Source organism: Petromyzon marinus, chromosome 14 (genome assembly GCF_048934315.1).
Source record: "Petromyzon marinus isolate PM22_M1 ecotype Great Lakes invasive population chromosome 14, UKy_Petmar_22M1.pri1.0, whole genome shotgun sequence".
Lineage (NCBI taxonomy): Eukaryota > Metazoa > Chordata > Hyperoartia > Petromyzontiformes > Petromyzontidae > Petromyzon > Petromyzon marinus.
Genome location: NC_133680.1, coordinates 3834242 through 3849269, shown reverse-complemented (window position 1 = coordinate 3849269; position 15028 = coordinate 3834242).

The window sequence follows — 15028 nt, the reverse complement described above, 5'->3', positions numbered from 1 at the left end:
TCAGTTTGTTTTGCGTTTCGAGGCGCCCTTTGTCAATCTACTTCTGGATGGATGCCTCCGCACCAGCGTGTCGGTCATGGGGGATTAGACGTGAAGAACGCGTGGAATTACAGCGAGACACATCGGAAGCGTAGGGGTGGATGTATTTAATGTTTAAACGTTTTGATTTTGTACAGGGAGAAAAGAAGAGAGAGAGAGAGAGAAAAAAGTGCAAACTTTCAAAGGGCATCGTCGGAATAAAACGAGGGGGAAGAAATACACGGATGAAGTTTCGTTCACAAGTGCGCACCTGCACCTAGCAACGCAACGCGCAAGACGACACCTCTGCTCATGGGGACAAACGCGATGAGATAAGAACTCGCGGAATGATCGGCTCATTCAATTGCCTTGGGGAGAGAAGAACAAGAGACGAACGAAAAAGACCGTGACAGGCTTTGCATTTAAATCCACTACACACTACCGCCGTCTCACAACAAATAAAAAAAAACACAAAACTCTGCAATCCTGTCCCGGTGTCATTTTTGTTCTTCTACACTGTTTTTGTTACTTTGCATATTGGACGTTTCTGTGCCTCGTAAGGCGAGATGTGTCGCCGAGTGCCCACGACGTCGACTGCGCATTGCAGCCACATCACGGTCATCCAGGGTAATAGTGGGAGCAGGGAGAGGCAGCATTAAAAAAAAACTAAATATGAAATCCACGTGTAAATCGGGGTGTAACAGCATATTTACTGCTTACCTATACAGAATGGGGCGCCGCGGTGGTGAGATGTTAACTACCTCACCTGGTATACAGGAATGCGTGGGTTCGATCCCGACCCCTGACACCTGCTGCATATTTGGAGTTTGCGTGTCTCTTTCGCCGTGGAGGCGTGGATATTTCTCCAGGTCCTCCGGGGTTTCTCTCCACATTTAGAATTGTGCGTCTAGAGCATTTGGCTGCTTTACATTCCCACGTGATAAACCACTTCGATGAGCTATCAATTGTGGCCATTTCGCTTCTGAAAGAGAGATACATAGCTAAGTGGGCCGTACCTGATTAACTAAAAGTAGTTTTTAAGTAGTCTCCAGAGGAGGTGCAGTGAAACGATACCAAGCGCCTGCCGTTTATCGCAAAATCCACTCGGAAGGATGGAAGCGAGGGGCGGCGAGTGACTGTCAGCGGGTCTGGAGGAGGCTCGCTTGGAACATCCCTGCAGGGACAGAAAGAGAGGGAGAGGGCCAGCGGTGGTCGTTAGAACTCTGCACAGCTCAAGGTGATCGAACTCACCAGCCCTGCCACATTTACGGTGGTAGGCTTGCCCAGCCAATAGTTTTTCCTTTAAAAACCCGTTTACCACGTGCTGATTTTCAAAGCTGATTTAATCACACCTCGGGTTGTCGCCAGTCCTGGATTTCCCAGGATCCTCCTCTAGGTGAGGTACCGATTGTCCTCAAAAGTCCAGGTTTTTGTCAGTTGCCAAATAATAATAATAACAAAGCACCACTCAAGGTAAGAACATTCAGATGCAGTTCTCCCCTCTCCCGCTCTTGCGCGGTTTTCATTTTATTCCCTAAAGAGTTTTAAACTCGGCGGATCTTACACTAAAATCGGTAGGGCTGGCGAGTATGTAGCATGCGTGCTTTGATCACTTAAAAACAAAACATAGCGCCAGCTATTACTACTGCCTGGTCAGCTCAGGTGCACGGCTGTGCGAGTGAGGGAAAATAACGCAATCATTTTTGAGCGTTTCTTTGTCATTTGGGATTAATAATACTCTAACCTATGAAGCCCTTTCTTAATTTACTCTTGAACGAAGGCCTCCCCATTCCGTGCTGGCCATGGGGGTTTGTTTGATCATAATTCACCACGCTAGTTTGTGCGCGTCGGTGAAAGGAGACATGGGGAATGACTCAGATATCACTCGCCGCTATCACTCGCCGCTATCACTGGCACGCAAGCGTTCGTGGTTGCGGCTGTTGCAGCCCTCAGACGTGTTTTATGACTTGTACCGAAAACACATTCAGCTGCTGAATAAGCCACCAGCGCGCGGAGCGAAACGTCGGACATCGTGCCAAACAATACGACCCGAAAGCACGCCAGAGAGTGACCCGATGTTAGCCCTTGGCCAGGGTCACGCGGATTCACAGCGGGCCACGCGAGTTCACATCGCAGCACGCTAATCAGTGCGCCACTGCTCCTCCTGTGACATTAACCCAATTCCCATTAGGGAGTGTTTGCATGTGGCAGGAAAGGTGTGGCAATACAGGTGCGATATTTGGCACGTGAGTCATTGTCATACTTCATCGTGCTGATGGAACATAATGTGCCTAATGGGGTGCTTGTGAGTATTAATGTAATATATTACCATTGAGTGGCAGTGATGTGGGGGCAGGAGGTGAGTTTGAGTAATGATGCGTGGTTACCAACAAATTATGATTTAAGAGCTTATCTCAGCCGCAAAGGGACGGAATCATCTCGGCTTACGACCCTTACACAGACATTGTTGTACTCCACAAACCATTGTTTGTGATTTGTCTGGCTGCAGGAATATATTGACCATACATAAGTACTATTCCTGATTTTGTGCATCGCTCCTTCTGATTGTGCGCTCATTTCTAAGCAAATTCCAGTGATGTCATTCCGTTCGAAGAGGTGAAAACACCCACGGTTATTTACGGTCACCCGTCTGAAGAGGTACAATTTTAATTATTAAAATTTTAATTCTTAAAATTGCAACGGTGGAAATGTAATTAACAAGGGATAGGTGAATGGCGATTGATGTATGTGATGCAATTTGATAATTAGAAAATAATGGAGAGCCCTTTGTCAATCCGCTGCTGGATGAAAACCACCCAATGCAACGTCGGTAAGGGTGGCGGTGTGACCATAGTTCACCAGAATGTTACTCCTTTCGTACAAGTGGTGGGGTTTCCACCACACGCCGATGCGCCCGTAAAACGATTCAGCCAAGCATTCTCGTGTCGAACCCTCCTGAAGAATGACCTTGAGGCCCAGTGAGGCTTTTACGAGAGATTTTTTTTTTGCTATGAAATGCATCGAAGTAAAGGGAGCGATGTCTAACTCTGCCAAAGGAACGTGTCCTCGTGGGTATGAATACTATCACGACAAAAAAACAAACACCGGTTACGGGCATTTTAATTTTAAACACTGACAACAGGTAGCTGCTAATTTCATTTTAGTGCGTATCGCAAATGTCAAACACCCCATTAATGAAATTGCCATGTAGGACCCTGCTGAATATGAATCTTGAGGCTCGGTGAGGCTTTCATGGATAAATGTATTAAATTAGTATTAATTGTTATAGTGCAACGTCACATATCCGACAATGACATTTCTGCCCTGCGCAATTAAACGCCCATAACTGTCATTCTCTGTAGACGTTCACATATCCGGCCTTTTCACATATCCGCCTATACCCCCAATGCCCAGCGAGTCGGATATGTGACGTTGAACTGTAAAATAACAATATATTTGTTTTTATATTCTTAGTTTTTTCGGTAAAGTCACGTTGAAGGGAAACAACAAAATAAGAAAATATATATAAAACAATAAAAAATTCTCACGACGTTTCGACCATAACTCAAACGGTCGTCTTCAGGTGTGTTGGTTTGCATAAATTTATTTTTAAACGGCGCATTTATTTATTTATAAAAACGTTAGCGCCACGCGCAACGATTTGGCAGTTTATTTAGGACTAGTTCATCTATATTCTGAAAGCTTTAAATCAAAATATATTTGTTCTTTGGTGCGTGAACATTGCGCATCGGGGATGGCGCATGCGGTGTGCTGGAGGGGAGAGATGGGGGGGGGGGGGTCATTGAGAGCGAGTGATGAAACAAGCGACAGATTTTTCCTACACGCGCCTCGCTTTCGCCAACTTCTCCGCCGGCCTCTGCACCCCACCCACCCGGCTGTCTCTCACCGGTTTTGCGCGCGACGCGCTTGTGGACGCAGAGGCGTCGGGTCCGCGAGCACGTGAAGAGGCCGTAGCAGCCCTGGCAGTCGGAGGGGCTCGTGCACGGCCTGGACTCCATCCCCGCACAGGCCCACTGCGCTCGCATGCCGACGGGACAGCACCGTTACGCGGAGGGGCGCCACGCTGGTATCACGCGACACGCTGCCACCACGCGACACGTTGCCACCACGGCACACGGAGGCTCGACACGCAAAGGCGCGCCCCCGGAACCCGTGTCAAGCACTTCGTCAAAGCGCAATGCAAAGGTAAAGGCGCAGCGCTGAAATTGCTTGCTCAGGGTCGCGACTCGTGCAACGGTCCTCCACTCGAGGGAACTAGCCTATTCTCTTGCAGGGTAATTGGCCTACTCTTCCACGTTGGTCAGATGTCTTTGGAAGAGGTGGGAGCCACCCAGATGTTACCCCATGGCATGCGGCCTGCCGATCGACTGTGTTAACGCGCAACTTTATTGAGGGACTGTGTGTTGTTGTCTTGCTGTGGTCTGGGACTGCTGTTGTTGTTGTTGGTTTGCTGCTTTGTCCAAGCTTGCGTTTATTGGTGAAAAATAATCAGGAATTGATCTACTTTTGCAATTTGTACTTGGGTCATATCCTTTTTCAATTTTATGCATTTATTTTACGTGATTTGCTTCTCTTTCCCATACTTTGCACTCTGATCGTTTGTTGTATCGTTTGTTTGTCGTAACTTTCTGACCCACCCCAAACGGGACATCTACGACAAAGAGCTCCATAGCTCATCGGATTTCTCCAGGATAAATAAAGATTCTCATTGTGTGTTGTAACCATTCCTACTACTGGGTGGACAGGCAAGAGGAGGGGGGGGGGGGAGATTTTTAGCAACGTGCCAGGAGGTCGAACCTTGCGAGTATTGCTAACAATTACGCCACGGTAGCTAGCATCCCTGCAATACAACGAGCTCGAACGATTCAGGGTATTCATCGCCGCCGGGATGTTATCTCGACGGAAGCTTGCGCCGATGCGCTGAATGTGGCTCTTCAGCTTAGATTTGTTTTTTTTTAAGAGGTGACCAATAAAAATGCCTGCGGTCAAAAAGTACGAGTGCAATATGTAGGTAAGGAGCAGAGACGCAACATATATATGTATTATTCATTATTATTTACAGCGGATTGACCGTGGGCTGTACACAATGCGTGTCCATTTCTCCCCCGGTCGCTGTCGTTATGCACGAACATTATTCCCAGACCTATGTCAACTGACTACTGGGTGAAGGGCCTCTCCCTCTCTCTCTCTACACCGTGTCATTCACGCGGGGTTGTTTGACCATACTTCACCATGCTGGTCAGTGTACGTTGGTGAAGGGGGAAGTTGGTACTGGTTCAGATAGCGCTCAGCGACCGATGTTAGCCGTGGCTGGGAATCGAACACAGTTCACCGGGTTCATAGCACAGTGCGCTAACCACTGTGCCACCACTCCGTCCCTCCATTACTACTGACCATTTATTTAACGTTAATTTCCATTCTCTTTGGTTCTTTCGGTTAATATCACGTAGGTATAAATTAAATAAATCACGACGTTCGGGCGCAACACAAGCGTCCATCATCAGGTGGGAAAGCATGGTCTGCTACTGAGGCAGACTGTTTGCTGCTGAGGCAGTCACGAAAGCTTTTAATTCCCATTCTTAGATAAATGAATACCATGTTGCCTTTATCCTGAGCATACATGTGGCATCATCTCACCTTCGTAGGCCTTCTGACTCAGCCCATCATCCCCCCTGGGGTTGTGAAAAAAAAGGACCACATTGTGGGGAGGTCAACAGTGGTTGTCCTATGGATAGACTTGCCCCCCTCCATAGGAATGAGGAGCTTCCTCCCCTGGCTCAGGGCTACAAATGGGAGATGAGTACCACATGAGTGTCCATCTGAGCAGGAATTTGATTTAAATTGACTGTAAGGCTCTTTGAATAATTGACCAGTCGACTGTATATTGACTTGTTAATTTAAACGACTAAATTTAAATGGTCGCAAGATATATACGTCATTCGCAGGTGTCTGGTTCCATATGTGAAAATAGTTGTTTTCATTAATATGTAACATATTTTAAGGGTGTTTCACAACATTTGAATATCCTACATTTTCTCTTGTATTAGACTGCCCATTCATGGGTAAACGAGACCCTTAATAATTCACATTTTAAAGTGTTCACTGGGCCACACAAAGAAACTCAATAATTCACTGAAAGATCCCACTCTGAAGGAAACCCAAAGTTCGGGATAATTAAGCTGGTTGTCGGGATCTCAAGGTTTTTTCTTGGACACCCATTGTTCGTAATCGCGTACAAATACAACGACAATTTCAGACATTTTCACGTACGAGCTTCGCCCGCAAAAACCGTGATCGCCAGCAATGCACGAAATTTTCGATCTCCAGAATTCGCATTCGGACCACATTGAGGGCTCCTCGCTCACTGGGTTTCCATTAATAAGGATGAGACGTAATATATTCGAATAAAAACATGTACCCGTGTTTATCTTTTTATTAGGTTGCATATCTAACCAACTTAAAAAAAAATGTTTCTTTTTACTGCCCACTACCAGTATCGTGCGCTGTGATTCCGTGTCCTTTTGTGTAGTAGCCTCCTGATAATAACCACAACTGGACGGAGAGTGTCACATGCAATTTATTTTACCTCAAAATCTCATCGCTCAGTCCTTAATAAAGCATTTGACAATAGATAAATAATTTATAAGCATTCAACCAGTACACAAGTCAAACATGTTTTTTTGTAGGAAGGACGTATAATTTGTATTCATCCCATTACCCATCCCACATATTTCAAATAACTTTCATTAATCAATCGGAAACACGTTGAGCGATACTTGCCCCCGCTGTCGCAAGTGGAACCCCAGGGGGCAAATTTGTCCGCACAGTCTTTGCTCGGCGACACATTCACAGTCAAGGCGTCACGCGCTGGAGGTGCTCACCGTGTCCATGTTGAAGCGGCCGTGTATCTTGTGTCGGTTGGGCCCTCGGCCGCCACCCGTCCTCTCGCCCGCGGCCCCGCCGCCGTCGCCCTCCGCCGCCCGTGGCCCGGCCGCGTCGTTCGACCTCTCCGCGGCGGACAATCTGGGACGCGCCGGCCGCGTCGGGAGCTTGCCGCCGCCGGCGCCGTGGGACGCCGGTCGGGGCCGAGGCGACCTCGACGGCGAGCAGTCGTCCTGCGGCCACGCGGCACAAACTGCGGCGCACACGGCCGCCCAGATCACGACGCCCCGAGCGAGAGAAGGACTCATCTCTCCAGCGGTCGAGAACCTGCGACAACGGCAAGATAACAACAACGACAACAACGACGGTTTCATTTCACAGATGTCCCGGACCCCGGATTGACGTCTTGACGGAACGCAGCGCGAGACGCGCCGACCTTGACGGGCTTTTAAGCGTTGTTGGCGATGAAGACGTCGGCGCATTTTTTTTTCCGCCGAAGAAGCAAACTTTGAAAAGGAAACATTGGCCGCCGTGTGAATTTGTCACCGAGAACGGTTCACATCGACCTCGGACCATGTCAACGGAATGGTTTCGCTTGCAGTCAGACGCGTCGGTTAGGTACCTCTCGTCGAGGATGAGGTGAGAGGACGTGGAAGTTTACACCAAGAAAGCTGAATTCAAATTTTTGCTCCAAAGCCAGCTTTGGATTCCTATTTATATTGTCCTAGGAATGCTGTGTCATTGACATAAGCCGAAGTGATTGGTCCCAGGGAAAAAATTCAGGCGTTTTGTTTACAGATGCCGGCGGGAGTGATGGTCTGTGCAGGTGCGAGCTTGATTCGGTTTCAAAAAAAACTCAACACATTCGTCAATAACAGTGTGGCCTCAAAAGGGGGGGGGGGATATATATAATAGGTGACGTTTCGGGGAATGACCCTTCCTCATGGCACATACATGATAGCACAATTTGTGTGCCTCAAAGAAGGGCCATTGCCCAGAGCGTTACCTATTATATGTTTGTCCTTTAAAGGCCACAGTGTAAATTGTCAAATGTGTTCAGTTTTTATTGCCGTTATTTGTGCTCGGGCACCACTGCCAACGCAGCATCACCAGATAATTTGCTTGATGAGGATTCTGGCGAAAACCAAGCCTCGAGTTTCTGATGGAACCAAGCACAACCGTGGCATTTCGAAGGCAGCTTGTGAAACACAAACCGCGTCGTGTTTTGGATAGAAAGTGCCATCTGAAAAAGCAGTTACATTTCATACGGAGGTATATTTAATTCATTGGGACATGTTTTTTTTAAATATATAGATATAAGTGCAATCTGATTCATTAAAAGATATCGGAAATCGAAGATTCTTTTTTTGAAACATATAAGCGTATTAAATGCAACCTATTGCACAAATTTATATTTTAAAATAACTCCGACGATTGCATTACAGTAAATTAACTTACAGCCCTTTGTCTATTCGTTGCCAAATGACAGCCTCACGTGCCCTATCGGTCACGGTGATTCGTTTGACCATACTTCACCGTGCGTGTTACGAAGGAAGGGCGAAGAAGGAGGTGGTGGTATTTCCGAAGCGGAGCCACTGCTGACTTCCCACAATGTGGTCCTTATTTTACCAACCCGCAGTGAGACGAAGAAGGGCTGAGTCGACCACCGATGGGGGACTGTAAATTGGAACCTTCTATGCTCCCCTGTGCCACCGAGATGCTTGTGATATCGTGGTCATAACATTTGTGCCAACACAGAGACTGAGAAGAAGAGAAGCGAAGGGCTCCAAGAGGCTCAGGGGCTTCCATTTATTGGGGAAATTGGGGATGTACCAAATAGCAACTCGAATTGAAAACCGCATTTACATTAAAAAAACAACACGTGAATTAATCTCTCTTGTCCGCAACTCTCTTTTCTCGTCTCACTACATCTGTCTTGTGTCTGCACATCTCTTATCTCGCTGCTTGTCCGTCTCCTCTGTCGGGTATCTTCTTTCCATTCGTCTCGTTACCACCTCAATCGTTCTGTCCACGCTTTATTAATTTCTATCTCCTGTCTATATTTCTACATCTGACCTTCTGTCAGCTCACGAGAAGATTAAACATCGATTGGGGGTTCGGGCGAGATGGCCCAAAAATACATTTCTGCATTAGGCCTCTCCCCCCCTCCCCCCCGGCAAAACGGGCCAGCATCACCACCAAATCACCACCAATGCCAACACGTGGCTTTGGAGACCATGCCACTCTGCGTCAAGCAAACTGCGGTGCAGGGCACAGCGACCTCCTCCGGGCGCCGTGTGTGGCAAACAGCTGTCCCAAGCACCGGCAGACTAATCCGACTTTCACGTCGCGTGTGTTACACATTCCAAGCGTCGTGGCGGGTTACCGGTCACATCAACACCACCCCCTCCTACCCACCCACCCACCCCCCACGCAACCCCTGACAGCGGGGCAGCGGAGCACAGAGGCTTCCGGGGACTTGAAGGAGTTGCGCGGGGAGAGACCCACGCACACACAAAAAGAGGATGGGAACGTAAGACGGGTACACAGCTGTGTTTTTTTTTTGCGGGCAATGGGAAAGAATTAGCAAGAAAAGACAACGCTCGCCTCGGCTGCAATACCCGTTCGCATTCCACGCGGCCCATCGCAGGTGCTTGCCGAGGAGCAGGGTGCATCCTCTAGGCAAATAATACCATAATAATTAATAATACCAAATAATACCATAATAATTAATAATACCATCATAATTTATAATAATACCAAATAATACCATCATAATATATTATAATACCAAATAATACCATAATACCAAATAATACCATAAAAATTTATAATAATACCAAATAATACCATAAGAATTAATAATAATACCAAATTATAGCATTTATTGCAAGCGGACGGATTTTGACGGGGTACAGCTCTCGGGAGTGAAATTCAAAGCACACGGAGACACTTGTTTTTAATTGAGTGTACCCGTGTTTGAAACTATTGCACCGCGCGTTCGTTCGCGAGACAAGTGCTCTTGACTTTTGACCCACCCAGGAATCAAATGATTAGCGAGAAAAATGGTTCGGTTTTTTTCCCTTATTTTTTTTTAAAGCTGATCTGCACTGAATGAGTATCCTCTATTAAAGCAAACATTGCTGCATTTTATGACCAAATTTATTTATCCCTAAAACAATGTAATCGATCGCGCCATTATAACGGCATGAGTACGATGCAAATATAATCCATTTCGGTCTTGCAACTTTTGATAGCCACTTATATACAAAAAAAAACGGGATAAAAATTCCCCTTTTCGCCATATCAGACTTTTTGGGGCAAGAGCTGTTCGCGAGCACCTATGAAGACCAGCACGGCACACGGGGCAGGGGGTAACCAGCACCAGGCCGCTTTGTCTTCCCAGTGGCGGTAGTTACACATGTGCACCAGGTACTCATTAAAGGCTGAGTCCACCGAGCGAAGGCCGGCTCAGATAATCGTCACTGGGTGTTTGTCGTGAGCGGGACTCAAACTGCGGTCGCCAGGTTTGTAGCGTAGCGCGCTAACCACTGGGCCACCGCTCCACCGTGTTACACACAGAGCACACGCGACACTGCAGGACACTTTGTCAATCCCCTGATGGATGAACGCGCGCCTCCCCACACCGTGTCGAGAGGTTGTTTGATCACACTTTACCGTGCTCCTCATTGCAGGCTTGGGTGGAGCGGGGGGCGCGTTATAAGTACGGCACAACAATGGTCCCTGCTGCCCACCACGTGACCCCGCGGCCTATAACACCTGGGCGTGCGTGGCGGGCGCCCATTCAAAGTGCTGTCAAGTCTCAACCCTGCGCAGTTAGCTTTAGAGATCTCACGAGATCGGGCCCATTTCTCGTGATTTGGTATAACGATGACACAAATGAACGTCTTTCAAGAAATCAATGGTAGTTGGTGATGCTCAGAGAGATGTTGTGATTCAGCCATTCGTCAGTATATGATGAGCTCGCGGTCGCAACTAACCAATTGACCGGCTTTGTCTGTTGTCCGAGCAAGGCCATTTCATATAATAAAAAAAACACTGCATTTGGAAAATATATTATTTAAAATATATATATGTTTTGGTGTGTTGGCGATCCTTCAATTACAGTTGGTTCTCGAGTTATGATGGATAAACATTTCAAGATATCGATTGTAATAGTATGGCAATTCGATTCACAGAATTTTGCTATCATATTGTTCTATCACAAAGTGATTGCCGCATATAATACAATACAGCATATAATATACTCCAAAGCCTTTTTTAACAACGAGAACCACAATGCTGGTCAGTGTAGAATCTGCAAAATGGTTAATACCCTGTAACACTATGCCATATATCTTACATGAACACGTCAGAGCCTCAAGATTCGCGTTTATATTTCCTTAAAATAGATCCTGGTATCCACTTACTGATGGGACCCACTCACACATGGGACCCCCACTTAGAGATGAGCCCCACTGAAAACTTGGGAACCACTTACGCGTGGAATACGGGAGACATACACGTGGGACTCACTTAGAGATGAGCCCCACTGAAAACGTGGGAACTACTTACACACGGGACCCACTTAAGCCAGTTCCACCCAATCTTCCCTCGCCCACCTGTCCCCAGACCCTACAGGGCTGGCTGTGGATGTGGTCAGTGTGCAGGGAGGGAATGCGCTTGTGTGTGTGAAGGGAGCGGTGGTACGGCGGTTAACGCACTGCGCTATAAACCCGGCGACCCGAGTTCGATTCCCACTCACGGCCAACATCAGTGACGACTATCTGAGCCAGGTTCTGGGCCTCCCCTAGGCCGACTCAGCCTCAAATGAGTACCTGGTGTGGTGTGAACATCGCTACTGGGGAGAGAAAGGCGGTCGGGCGTGGTGCTGGCCACCAACCCCCTCGTGTGACGTTACGGCCTTCATAGGTGCTCGCTAACAGCACTTGCCCCTACAGGCTATACGGGGGGGGGGGGACTTTGTCTTTGTGAAGGGAGCGAGAGAGGGGGAGCCCGGGGAGGCTGTAGAGATGCGACGGCTCCTCCTCATGTTTAGTTTGTGTTGTCCCCCCCGCCCCCCGCACCTCCGATGAGCACGGTTGGCTACGTACGGTGCGAAAGAAGTTCAACATACATACATACGTACGTGTTCGGATGTGCACCTGTAGGCGCGCTATCGCCGCCTGGGATCTGCAGGCTCCCAGGCGGCGAGGGCCCCTTTCTCGGGTGTCCCTCCTTGCACGTGTCCCCTTTGTTCAGGGCATTCCTGGCGACGCCTTCCACCCGAAAACACCACCTGCAGAGTGGTCGCTAACAAAGAGGAACAAAACAATAATAATAAGAACGACGATGATAGCGCGGAGGAAGAAACCGGCACGCGCGCTCATCAGACGGCCCGAAACGCATTGCAGGGAAAACAATATTTGGGATTTTTAAAATATAAATTAAAAGAGGAAGAAAACTATATATATTGTTATTAAGTTTCATTTTGAACTTGTATTATTACTTTGAATAAATTCGTATCTCCCCCCCCACCCAAACACAATAGTAGGGCAGTCTGAAAGAGAACCTCAGTCAACACTCGCAAGTCTGATTTCATCATCCGCGTTGACAGCAAGGTCGGCGTCGATGTTACCGCAGTTAGGAGTCAACCGGGTAAGGGCAGGATGCCTTGTTCATTTCACCAGATTTTACGTTCTGTGATTAACAAAAAACAATGCTCCTTGTCTGGAGGACAACATTACAAGAAATACATTGGGACAGTTGGTGTTTTTAAGAAGGTAATTTATGATACGTGGATTGGTGGCTCGACGCTACAACACCCTGCCAGCTGAGTGTGAGTCTCAGCCATGGCTCACATCAGCGGCACCTGATATCTGAAGCGGTCCCGAGTGTGCCCCCTTCACCCACCCGCACTGACCAGCGTGGTGAAGTATGGTCAAATTATCCCCACGACCCCACATAACATGGGCAAGCCCTTCATCCAGCAGTGGATTGATAATAGGACTGTAGTACATGCATAAGTAGTGTACAGATTCCAATACCGAGCTGCTCGAACGCTCATAGGCCACGCAAAATATACGAAAAATAAAATGCGTTGGCCATTGTGCACAAGTAGGAATAACAAAAACAACAACTCAACGCATTGGTCAATAAATCACTGCCCGAATGTGGAACGAATATAAAACAGGTGACGTTTCAGGCAATATCCCTTCCGCAGAGTGATTGTGGCGCGGCGCTGAGAATTAAAATGAACGGAACTTTTCGCGGACAGGCTCTGGGTGGGTGGGTGAGGAGCGTGTGCGGGGATTGTTTATCCAAAGAAATCGCCGGAGCGGGGAGCGGGTTAAAAAGCCTCCCGACTCTGTGCGAACGACCGAACCGAACATCAGCAAAGCTCTGCTGCGTGTGAATCTGCGTCTCTCTGCCGGGGAGGGAGGGGGGGGGGTGGAGGGCCTTTTCATCTAGATTCTGCTTTTCATATTTTGCTGGCCACCGAGCGCGTATTGTTTGCATAGTTCGCACGTCGCGATGCGAGGACATCCGCAGCTGCGCCCTCCTAGCAGGACCGCGGCGCCACCTGTGCCCTTCTCTGTGGACGTGAAGCCAACTCAAGATCCTCCTCCTCAGGCACCTCCTCCTCCTCCCTCCTCCTCCTCCATCGCCGCCAGCCTCGTCGTGTCAACACGACATCTAAACATCCTCGACAAAAGTGCATTCCGAATAGCGATAAATTAAAGATGTGGGAGGAGGGTCGCTGACACGTGCTTCCCGGGCAGGGGAGGCAAGAAGAGCAGTGACAGAAGCAGCAACATCGCTCTGTAAATTGCGTACAACGTTATGGGTCCACGTGCGTATATGTGGGGAGTGGTGGCGCATTGGTTAGCGCGCTGCGCTACGAACCTGGCGAACCGTGTTCGATTCCCTTTCACGGCCAACATCGGGGACGAGCGTCTGAACCGGTTCTGGGCCTCACCCTACGTTGACTCAGCCTTCATTCAAATGTTGCGAGGCAAAGGTGGCCTGGTGCGGTGCTGGCCACCCAACCCCTTGTGGGCAATGCCGGCCTTGATGGGTTGCACTTGCCCCAACAGTCTATTACAGGCTATGCGGGGAATCTTTGATATACATATGTGGGAGGGAGAAGCCCTTCAGGTGGGACAAGCCTTATTCATTACAGTACTTTCTGTCAGTGTTAACCATGCTGAGACCAGGGTCGGATTACGTTTGGTGGGTGTCCATGGCTGTTAGAGTTATGAGAGGCCCTCCCTCTATTTAGCTCCTTCCTTTGGCCCATGCCCTAAGAGCAAACAACTGCATCGGCAATTTCAGTCCTGGCTTTTAAATGCGACGTAAGAATTGTAAAGCTGAATGGACGGTTAAGATGAACAAAACTCTTAGAATGTCGCCACATAACTGGCGGTAATACACAAAGAGTGATGCCATAGGCTTTCATCACCCAATTATCAACAGATGATCTGTCGGATTTATCAGTGTTGCAGGCACATCCTTGCAACTCCCTAGGATCTAGATGGCTGTCACCAGGAGCCCTTTTCGAACTCATTAAAGGCGGCGGGGGATGGATTGTTACATCGCAGGAGTGTGAGAGATGGTGACTGCGGGGGAGGTCTTTCTCCTGCAGTGGATAGACAAAATCTTGCAGATAAACAACAATTACAAATCACACGCATTGATCGGTCATAAATAATACCTGCGCACATGCTCCTCTATGCTCTGGGAGGCGATTAGATAGGTCATTGACGTCCCTTTAAATAGTCCACAATGGCCTGTCCTCGAAGCACAATTATACTGTCTATAGAGGCGTCTGTGCACAGACGAGGGAATGAACGGAATGCGTGAAACTCCCAGAGCCGCTGTGCAGCTAGGTGACCAGCAGATGGCGGTAGAACAAGTGGGATCTTGAACCCATCCGTATGGACCTCCGAGTGTGATGATCGAGTTTTCTTCGGATATTCGGCAATTCCTCCGAAAACAATTAATTACGAAATGTGAGATTGGCCAAACATCCCATTTACGGGACCCTCCCGATTTTTATTTATTATTTTATTATCAAGCCCCAATGAAGCGTTCATGATAAATAAAG